The sequence below is a fragment of the Capra hircus genome, chromosome 11, assembly GCF_001704415.2.
Source record: "Capra hircus breed San Clemente chromosome 11, ASM170441v1, whole genome shotgun sequence".
Classification (NCBI taxonomy): Eukaryota; Metazoa; Chordata; class Mammalia; order Artiodactyla; family Bovidae; genus Capra; species Capra hircus.
The window spans coordinates 52,021,340-52,032,902 of NC_030818.1; positions in this window are offsets into that span (position 1 = coordinate 52,021,340).

The window sequence follows — 11,563 nt, forward strand, 5'->3', positions numbered from 1 at the left end:
AGTCAAAATTAAAAAATTATGACCAACTCAATGGAGATGAATTTGAGCAAACTCTGGGAGACAGCGGAGGACAGAGAAGCCTGGTATGCTGTTCAGTTCAGTTCATTCACTCAGTTGTGTCCAACTGTTTGTGACCACATGAACAGCAGCATGCAAGGCCTCCCTGTCCATCACCAACTCCCGGAGTTTACCCAAACTCATGTCCATTGAGTTGGTGATGCCATCCAACCATCTCATCCTCTGTCGTCCCCTTCTCCTCCTGCCTTCAATCTTTCCCAATATCAGGGCCTTTTCAAATGAGTCATCTCTTCTCTTCAGGTGGCCAAAATGTTGGATTTTCAGCTTCAGCATCAGTCCTTCCAATGAACACCCAGGACTGGTCTCCTTTAGGATGGACTGGTTGGATATCCTTGCAGTCCAAGGGACTCTCAAGAGTCTCCTCCAACACCACAGTTCAAAAGCATCAATTCTTCTGCTCTCAGCTTTCTTTATAGTCCAACTCTCACATCCATACATGAGTACTGAAAAATCCATAGCCTTGACTAGACAGACCTTTGTTGGCAAAGTAATGTCTCTGCTTCTTAATATGCTGTCTAGGTTGGTCATAACTTTCCTTCCAAGGAGTAAATGTCTTTTAATTTCATGGCTGCAATCACCATCTACAGTGATTTTGGAACCCCCAAAAATAAAGTCAGCCACTGGTATGCTGTAGTCCATGACATCTGAGAATAGGACATACTTAAAGACTGAACAACAATGACAATTTTTTTAAACTTTCAATTTCATCTAATTTATTATTGGTTTATAACATTGTATGTTTTATGTGTGCAATACTGTATTTTGACACTATAAACTACAGTGTGGTCACCAACCAAGGTTTAGTTTCCACCCATCATCATACAGTTGATGCTTTTTATCAATTTTTGCCACTCTCCACACCCCCTTCACCTCCTTAGTAACAACTACTCTGTTCTTTCTTGCTTGTTTCTCTTAGCATGAGAGCTTCAAGATCAAACTTTGCAAATGGAAGGATTTCACTTTTTTTTTTTTTTTTTTAAACGTCTGAGTAGTATTACATTGTGGATTTCCCTGGTGGCTCAGCTGGTAAAGAATCTGCCTGCAATGAAGGAGACTCGGGTTCAAGCCCTGAGTCAGGGAGATCCCCTGGAGAAGGGAATGCCTATTCATTCCAGTATACTTGCCTGGAGAATTCCATGGACAGAGGAGACTGATGAGCTTCAATCCATGGCAATCACAAAGAGTTGGATATGAACAAGTGAATAATAAACACAGACAGTATTACACTGTATAGTTACCACATCTCCTTTATTCATTTATATGTCAATAGGCATTTAGAATTATCATATGCTTCAACTATTCCACTTTTGAGTGTTTATCCAAATAATGCAGAAACATTAATCAAAAACGGGTACATTTTAACTAAAAGAAGCACTTAGTGAGAGGCAGGAAATCCATTCCCATCGAAGGTATTTCAGCTTCCCCACTGCTTTCCATCACCACTCTTCACCTGGGATTTCTTTCACTGAAGCAGAGCATTAAAAATAGTTTTAATCAACATATAAAATTAGTAAACTAAGTTCTGACTTATACATTATGTCATATTCTTTCTTTTTAATCTCAGAATTTTAATCAGGTCAATCAAAGATTTAGAAATCAAGAGGCTAGGTCTGATAGCAGTTTACATTTAAGTTTCTGCTACTAGAATGATCCTTATTTTAATCACAGGACAACTTCAGTTAGTGAATTGATACTTCAGACTTCAATGAATTGAACAATAATGTTATGCTATAGACCACTAAAAGGAAAAGCCAAAGAACAGCCACATTATTTGAGCAGGAATATTGCTCACTATAGTTTGCTTGTTTTAGTGGAGGAGAAGGGGTTGTCCTTCTCCAATACAAAATTCACATCCAGATTGACAACTTACAATGTCTACCATACCTCCCATTGAATCAGATAATGTAGAAGAGTGTTCTGTAAACAGTGAACTTTCTGTCTCATTGAAGAACACATTTGTCTCTACAGTTTCTACTACATCAGTATAATTGAACATCAGATCCACTTTTATAAAAATAAAACACTTTTTTCTCATTTTAAATATGCTCATCATCCACTGATAACTATACATTTTTCTCTAGTGAAGGAGTTGCAAACTATAGCCAGCTCACTAGCTGAATCTGATTTGTGGCCTATTTTTGTAGGATCTTAAAAACTAAGATTTTTGTTTATGTGTATATTTTGTAAAGGTTACAAAAAAGAACAAAAAGACTACTAAATGAGAGAGAACATATGTAACTAACAAAGCCTAAAGTATTTGCTGTCTTGACATTGGCAAATATATACAACTATTTCTGCTTTTATTGATTCATCTGTTTGTTGAGAGGAGTTTACATTTTCCAAGCAGAGCTAAAACATCACACACTTTAAAATTTCTTTGTTTTTAAAGTAAAAATGAACTCTGTTTCCTTTAAATTTCTGCTTTCTAAACTTTCTGATTTTTTAAATTAATTGCACAAAGATATACTGCATTTTCTCATATATATACATATAAACACTTGTGTCTTAATACAACTTCCTTGTGGTAGAATTCATTAAATATGTGATACTGGTGATTTTTATAGATATAAGACCCTAGGTGATAGCAAAACATTTAGTTTTAAAAAGTCGAGTGAGTGGTGTCCTAAGGGAATCACTTGTAAAACATTGGGGTATCTACAATGTAGAGATTGTCATCTCAGTCTCCCATGAGACATGTCCATTTAAGCAGCAGCTGTGTTGATCATGTTTGCATCTCCTGGTTCTGAGTAAAGAGAAACTGCAAAACAATGATAGTCAAGCATCCTGCCTTCTTGCCAGCTGGCATAGCTATGCTGAAGTCTTTCCAAAGAGTCAGTTGGGCTCTCTGGAGAAGAGCTGTCCTAAATCAGTTACTAGTATTGTGCATAAGAGGTCTTGCTGAAACAAATGCTCTGCTTTAGGAAACTGTGCCCTTGGGAGAACTCCCAGAGGAAATCCAGATGACTTTCGCATAGCCCTCATAGAACAGTCTGTATTTAGAAACCAGTCATATAAATGACATAGGAGCTCCATCAGTATTTATCAGAAAACCAACATGAAGGAATGGAAAGTGGATTCCTAGGTCAGTAAAATAGAGATCTTTTTCTGTCCTTCTCCTCCCAAACATAAGACACCTGAAGAGTTACCGCATGCAAGAGGGAGTTGGGAGGAAGGAAAACATACTCCTACTTAATTCAAGGAAGAAACATAAAAGCTAGCTGATTGAAATATTCTATTTAGAGCAGTGATTACAAGAGGAAGAAGGGCTAATTCTAGCTTTTATATGAATATTGACTTTTAACTGGACAGATTTATAATAGAAAATAGCTTGAAAATTATAATTGCTGAATACCCTTGAGAAATCTGGCACCAGGTAGGAATAATCAGCATAGTATACTTGAGTTCAGAGGTTGAATAAACAGATACAGTTGATTTACAAATAAGTTAAAAGTATATAAAACACAGGCTATCATTACATTGAGTTTTATTCATTCTACTCTAATGTCCCTTGTTTAAAATTTGATCACTTTAAAAGATATTATTTGTATACATACAGTCATTGATTGAATATGAAAACTATCATATATCATTTTTAAACATTTAATTTATTTCACTATTCATTTGAAGTACAACCATAATGACTATTTTGGTATTTGTATTTGTGTTTTTCTATTATTTTTTCCATTCACATGCATTCTTACTGAGTCCTTATTTTTTTTTTTTTAAAGGTCTTCCAGCAATTGGGTTTAATTTAAAGTATATTATATGAGGAGAATTACATATGTTGAACACAATTAGTGTATTTCAAACTTGGAGAATAAAGGACAACAATGCCACTAAACTGAAAAAAAAAAATAATATCTTTACTTTCTCATATGACACAAATAAAGACTGACGTTTGAACATAATTATCAGACAATAATCTTTCATGTCATAAAACATGATTTTCTCCCAATTGCACTGGCTTCTGTAGTCGTTTGATTAACAATGAATGTCTTATACCTTGTCTTGGTTGAAACAAAATTCTCTTGACATTTGAGTAATTCACTCTTTGGAGAAAAAGGAGAAATAATGTCACTTGATAACTTTAGGCTCATTGGACAACCAACTGAGCTTAAAGAAGTTTCCATTTTTATTTGGAGTTAATACATAGTCCCCCTTGACACCTCCTAGTACAGAGATTATCCTATTACACATTACTCAAGGTCAATAAGATATACTCTTACTTCCATGAGTCTCCTCATTCTTCCTCAAGTAACAGATAACTGGTCTGTGAATTTCACAGGCAGAATGAATCTTATGAAGGAAGAACTTGGTATCTAAGGCAGTCTAAACAATGTCTGTGAGACTACAGAAGTCCAAGATATCTAATCATGAACCACAGAACAGAGTGAAGTATGTGTTGTGGGAGATGATGGGAATTGCTTTGAATGTTTTATATTAACACCTTCAATGCTAATATATAATTAAGATACATTTTTGTTCCAGTGTGAAATTCACAATCAAAAATTCAGAATGAGGGATAACTGTGTATGTGTGTATATTTAAGAAGGACAATAACCACTAAGAACAAAAAAATAAGAAGGTTGATCAGTAAGTTGATATGCAGACTGTATCCTCAGATATACAATCTTTGCTGTGCAACAATACACTTATTAAATTTCTTTTCTTTTTTTTCTATCTTTGTATTATGTGATATAATCCTGGGATGTGAAGTCAAGTGGGCCTTAGGAAGCATTACTGTGAAAAATGGAAGGTCATGGAATTCCAACAGAACTATTTCAAATCCTAAAAGAAGACACTATTAAACTGCTATACTCAATATGTCAGCAAATTTGGAAAACTCAGTAGTGACCACAGGATTGGAAAAAAGTCAGTATGCATTCCAGTCCCAAAGAAAGACAATGCCAAAGAATGTTGAAACAAATGAACATTTTTACTCATTCCACATACAAGCAAGGTTATGTTCAAAATCCTTCAAGCTAAGCTTCAGCAATATGTGAACTGTGAACTTATAGAAGTAAAAGCTGGGTTTCAACAACACAAATGGACCAGAATTCAAATTGCCAACATTCGCTGGATCATGGAGAAAGCAAGGGAGTTCCAAACAAACATCTTCTTCTGCTTCATCTGCTTTTGACTGTGAGTATCACAACAAAACGTGGAAAATTCTTAAAAAGATGGAAGTACCAGACCAACTTACAGGTCTCCTGAGAAACCTGTATGCAGGTCAAGAAGCAGTAGTTAGAGCCAGACATAGAACAATGGAATGGTTCAAAATAGGGAAAGGAGTATCACAAAGCTGTACATTGTCATCTTGCTTTATATTTATTTAACTTATATGCAGAGTATATCATGTAAAATGCTAGGCTGGATGAATCATAGGCTGGAATCAAGATTGCCAGGAGAAATTTCAACAACCTCAGATATGCAGATGTAACCACTTTAATGATAGAAGGGGAACTGTCTTTTGATAAGGGTAAAAGAGGAGAGTGAAAAAGATGACTTGAAACTCAACATTAAGAAAAAGTCTTTTTTTTTTAATGTTTTCCAGTCCTATCATCTCATGGCAAATAGAAATAGAAAAAGTGGAAACAGTGACAGATTTTCTTTTCTTGGGCTCCAAAATCACTGTGGATAATGACATGCACCCATGAACTTAAAAGCTGCCTGCTTCTTGGAAGGAAAACTATAAGACTATATAGCATATTAAAAAGCAGAGATATTCCTTTGCCAGGAAAGGTCGAGATAGTCAAAGCTATGGTTTTTCTAGTCATCATGTATGGACGTTGTTAGTCCATAAAAAAGTCTGAGAACCAAAGAACTGATGCTTTTGACTCATGATGTTGGATAAGTAACATGGAATGAAAGGAGATCAAACCAGTCAAACCTAAAGGAAATCAATTCTGAATATTCGTTGGAAAGGCTGTTGCTAAGTGCCAATACTTTTGCCACCTGACACAAAGAGCTGACTGATTGGAAAAGACCCTGATGTTGGGAAAAATTGAAGGCAAAAAGAGAAGTAGGTGGTAGAGGATGAGATGGTTACATTGCATAACTGACTCAGTGGACATGAATTTGAGCAAACTCTAGGAGTTAGCAGAGGACAGAGGAGCTTGGTGTGTTACAGTCCATGAGTTCATACAGTTGGACACAGATACTGAGCAGCAGCAACTACAATTCATTCCTTTTCATATTTGCTGTAAAATGGATGGACATAGTAATTGTGAGGGTGATATGGATGAGTTCTCACAACAGATGCTCATAGAGATTTTTACATTATTGATAATCAACCAAAAATCTAACTGGGCTATTTAACTAAGCATATATTTAAAACTCTATGTACTTGTGAGATTAAAAGTCAGGAAAAGTCAGAAATCATATGCATTTATTTTTTCAGACTAACTCTTCTGGCCCTGGAGTCTCTTCAGTTTTGAACTCAGTGATGATTGTATGCAACAGGAAGTAAGATTGGAGTAAACTGGGCTGATAGTCCCCAAACTCAGACACAGACTGATTCATAACAGAAAGCAAATGGAAATACCATGGCCTGCCAAGCTAACTGAGAAGTGGTCAGTGTCTTGATTTTCCTGTGAAGTTGAAGCAAAGTTGAGAGGACAAATTCAGTCCAGAGCTTTCTTTCTTTCTTTCTTTCTTTCTTTTCTTTTTTTTTAATGAAGACAATTGGGAACGATACAAGGAATAATATATCCTCTGTCTTTTCAATTCATGGGGGCAACATTTTATTTATCAGTGTTGGAGACCCATCAGTTCAGTTCAATTCAGTTGCTCAGTCGTGTCTGACTCTTTGTGACCCCATGAATCGCAGCATGCCAGGCCTCCCTGTTCATCACCATCTCCCGGAGTTCACTCAGACTCATGTCCACCAAGTCCGTGATGCCACCCAGCCATCTCATCCTCGGTCGTCCCCTTCTCCTCCTGCCCCTAATCCCTTCCAGCATCAGAGTTTTTTCCAATAAGTCAACTCTTCTCATGAGGTGGCCAAAGTACTGAAGTTTCAGCTTTAGCATCATTCCTTCCAAAGAAATCCCAGGGTTGATCTCCTTCAGAATGGACTGGTTGGACCTCCTTGCAGTCCAAGGGACTCTCAAGAGTCTTCTCCAACACCACAGTTCAAAAGCATCAATTCTTCGGTGCTCAGCCTTCTTCACAGCCCAACTCTCACATCCATACATGACCGCAGGAAAAACCATATCCTTGACTAGCCAGACCTTAGTCAGCAAAGTAATGTCTGCTTTTGGATATGCTATCTAGGTTGGTCATAACTTTTCTTCCAAGAGGTAAGCGTCTTTTAATTTCATGGTTGCAGTCACCATCTGCAATGATTTTGGAGCCCCAAAAAATAAAGTCTGACACCATTTCCACTGTTTCCCCATCTATTTCCCATGGCAGCCGGGAGGAGCTACCCCACGTCCGAGGTCAGGGGCCATCAAGAGGAGACACCCTGCGTCCGAGGTCAGGGTGGCAGCCGGGAGGAGCTACCCCGCATCTGAGGCCAGTGGCATCTGAGGTCAGGGGCGGTGACCCTGAGGAGCCACCCCACGCCCGAGGCCAGGGCCCACAGCGGGGAGGAGCAACCCAAGGAGCAGTGGCTGTGCAGGCGCAGGAGGGCCTAGAGGAGCTATCCCACGTTGAAGGCCAGGAACGGTGGCTGTAAGGAGATACCCCTCGTCCAAGGTAAGGAGCAGCGGCTGTGCTTTGCTGGAGCAGCCGTGAAGAGATACCCCACGTCCAAGGTAAGAGAAACCCAAGCAAGGATGGTAAGTGCTACAAGAGGGCATCAGAGGGCAGACACACTGAAACCATACTCACAGAAAACTAGTCAATCTAATCACACTAGGACCACAACCTTGCCTAACTCAATGAAACCAAGCCATGCCTGAGGGGGCAACCCAAGACAGGTGGGTCATGGTGGAGAGGTCTGACAGAACATGGTCCACTGGAGAAGGGAATGGCAAGACACTTCAGTATTCTTGCCTTGAGACCCCCATGAACAGCTGGAGACCCATAGCTAGTATTTATTCTTGTCCATTGCTATTTTTTCTAAGATTTTTTGAGCACTTACTTTTCCATAATTTCTATTTTAGCAAGATGTCTTTAGGAATATATATATTTTAAATCTGTTTCTTAACCATTAACCTACAGTACTCGGGTCAAATTTGAGTTTTTTTCTAGGAAGTCTTCTCCATCCCTAATCTATGGTGTTAGTGATGTCTAATCTTTAGTCATATAGCATCTTATTCATATTTTTATCAAATTATGCTCCTCAGTAAATATTGGTTTATTTGTTTTCTCCTCTGCAAGAAGAGAAGGGTGTGGCAAAGGATGAAGTTGTTTGATAGCTTCACTGATTCAATGGACATTAATCTGAGCAGACTCCAGGAGATAGTGAAGGACAGGGGAGCCTGGTGTGCTACAGTCCACAGGTTAACAAAGAATTGGACATAACTTAGCTACTGAACAACAATAATGAAAACAAGGATAGAACCTGTGGGTCATATACAAATGTTCATATAAAGGTATTCTCTCAAAACTTGACACATATTTGCTGCTAGATGTATTAAATGTATACATTTCAGTTTCTTATCTTCACTCTCATGTTATAAGTTCCCACCTCCAGCAGCTGGAATTACAAATCTTTGCCAGGTATATGTACTGGCTGCTAAAGATTAAGATTGTAAGTGATAGGCTTAGGAAGACCTGCTAGAAATAATATTAATAAATCTTCTATAATCTTGAAATATAAATATGGCAAAAATATATTTCTGGCTAACAATTATATCCATACAGAAAAAGAAACATTTTCAAATTATAATTATCTCAGGGGCTAAATTATACTGTTGTCTCTTTTTATCCTTCAGAAATAATTTGAGGCATTCACTAAAGGATATAGAAATATTTTACATACTGCCAGCTCAAAGAATCATTCTTGAGACAAATCACTACTGAACAGATAAAGCAGGGAAGGGAAATATGTGTGAGTGTGTGGGTGTGTATCTCTGTATGTGCTCTAAGTGTTTATCACATTATATATAGGCATTTTCTTACACATGCCTGCAGAACATACATGTTCACACACATTCAAATGAATTGACTCTTCCTATAGCTATTAATGGAGTTTCTCCAGAGGCTCAGTGGAAAAGAGTGCCTGCAATGCAAGAAAGGCACGAGACATGGATTCAGTTTATTTGGTGACTGAATAAGAGAAATTTGGCATTAAACCTCCTATTCTGCCATCATCTTTACTTCATCCTCTTTGCTTTCTTATTCATATTTCCAATTGTTTATTCTGCCTTGTCTCTTATATTTAGTATATTTATCATATGGTGCAGAATATGGGAGATAGACTTTGGGACCAGAGAGATTTGAGTTCGATATTTTACATCCTTTATTTATTCTCTGAGAGGATTTGGCAAGTTACTTGAGTTTTCTGAAAGTCAAGGTTAAAGCAAGGACAAGGAGTATGTCCTGGGAATAGTACAAGACAGACTCTACTAAATAAAAAAATAAAACACTAGTTCAAAGCCATGTCTCCCCACTTTATACATGTAAGGTATTGACCACTTGCACTATCCATTTGCCAATTATTTGGTTACACTCTTTACTGCTTTATCAAGATCTGCACCCAAAATTGACATTGATTTATTTCCTCCCATTTGCATCCTCTGCATTTCCAACAGTTTCTATTCTGGTTCAGTCTCTCAATATTTTAAGACACTAATGAAAATATTTTAAAATATTAATTAAGCATCATCCCATCTACCTTCAGTTTCTCCTTATAGAATCATAGTTTGCCAATTTCACTCTTCTAGAAGTTCTCTATTACTGTATTATGCTCCTAAGGACATTTAACCAGCCCCTTCATTTCGACTATACCAAAGAACTTTCTACATGGTTTCCAAGGGATATAAATTTTTATTTCCTATGCTATTGCTTCTTGAGGAATAGGGCCACACTTCATTTTAAACTTCAAGCATTTCATATCATTTTAATACTTTAAAATTTTTATCTTATATTGGAGTTGAGTTGTTTAAAAATGTGTTAGTTACAGCTGTATACAAATTGATTATTTTATATCTATCTATCTATTATTTTTCAAATTATTTTCCCATTCAGGTTGTCACAGAGTACTGAACAGAGTTCCCTGTCTTTGATGGGTATCTATTTTTAGTATAGTAGTGTGTACATATCAATCTGAAACTCACAATATGTTCCTTCCTCCCACCTGTCTCCCTCTATAAATCCAAAATCTATTCTCTATATCTGTGAGTCCCTTTTTGTTTTGTAAATAAGTTCAATTCTATCATTTTTTGATTTCTCATATAAATGATATCATATGATATTTGACTTTCTTTGTCTGACTTCCTTCACTTAATATCATAGTCTCCATCTATGTTGCTTCAAATGACATTGCTTCATTCAACTAATATTCCATTGTATATAAAAGATCTGTCAATGAACATTTAGGTTGCTTCTAGGTCTCAGCTATTGTAAAGAGTGCTACAAAGAACATTAAGATGCATGCATCTTTTCAAACTATAGTTTTCTACAGATATATGTCTAAGAGTGGGATTACTGGATCTTGTGGTAACTGTTTTTAGTTTCTTAAGGAGTGTCCATACTGTTCTCCATAGTGGCTCCACCAATTTACATTTCCACCAATAGTGTTGGAGGATTCTTTTTTCTCCATACCTTCTCCAGCATTTACTGTTTATAGATTTTGTGATGATGGCCATTCTGATAGGTGTGAAGATATATCTCATTTTAGTTTTGATTTGCATTTCTCAGATGAAATTGCAAACATCCGTTAGATCATTGAAAAAGCTAGAGAATTCCAGAGAAACATCTACTTCTGCTTATTGACTATGACAAAGCCTTTGATTGTGTGGATCACAACAAACTATGGAAAATTCTCAAAGAGATGGGAATACCAGAGCATCTGACCTGCCTCCTGAGAAACCTGTATACAGGTTAAGAAACAAGAACAACAGACTGGTTCCAAATTGGGAAAGGAGTATGTCAAGGCTGTATATTATTACACCCTGCATATTTAACTTATATGCAGAGTACATCATGAGAAACACTTGGCTGGAGGAAGCACAAGGTAGAATCAAGATTGTGGGGACAAATATCAATAACCTCAGATATGCAGATGACACCACACTTATGGCAGAAAGTGAAGAAGAACTAAAGAGCCTCCTAATGAAAGTGAAAAAGAAGAGTGAAAAAGTTGGCTTAAAACTCTACAATCAGAAAACTAAGATCATGACATCTTGTCCCATAAGTTCATGGCAAATGGATGGGTAAACAATTAAAACAGTGACAGACTTCTTTTTTGGAGCTCCAATATCATTGCAGATAGTGACTGCACCCATGAAATTAAAAGGCACTTGCTTCTTGGAAGAAAAGTTAAAACTAACCTAAATAGCATATTAAAAAGCAGAGACATTACTTTGCCAACAAA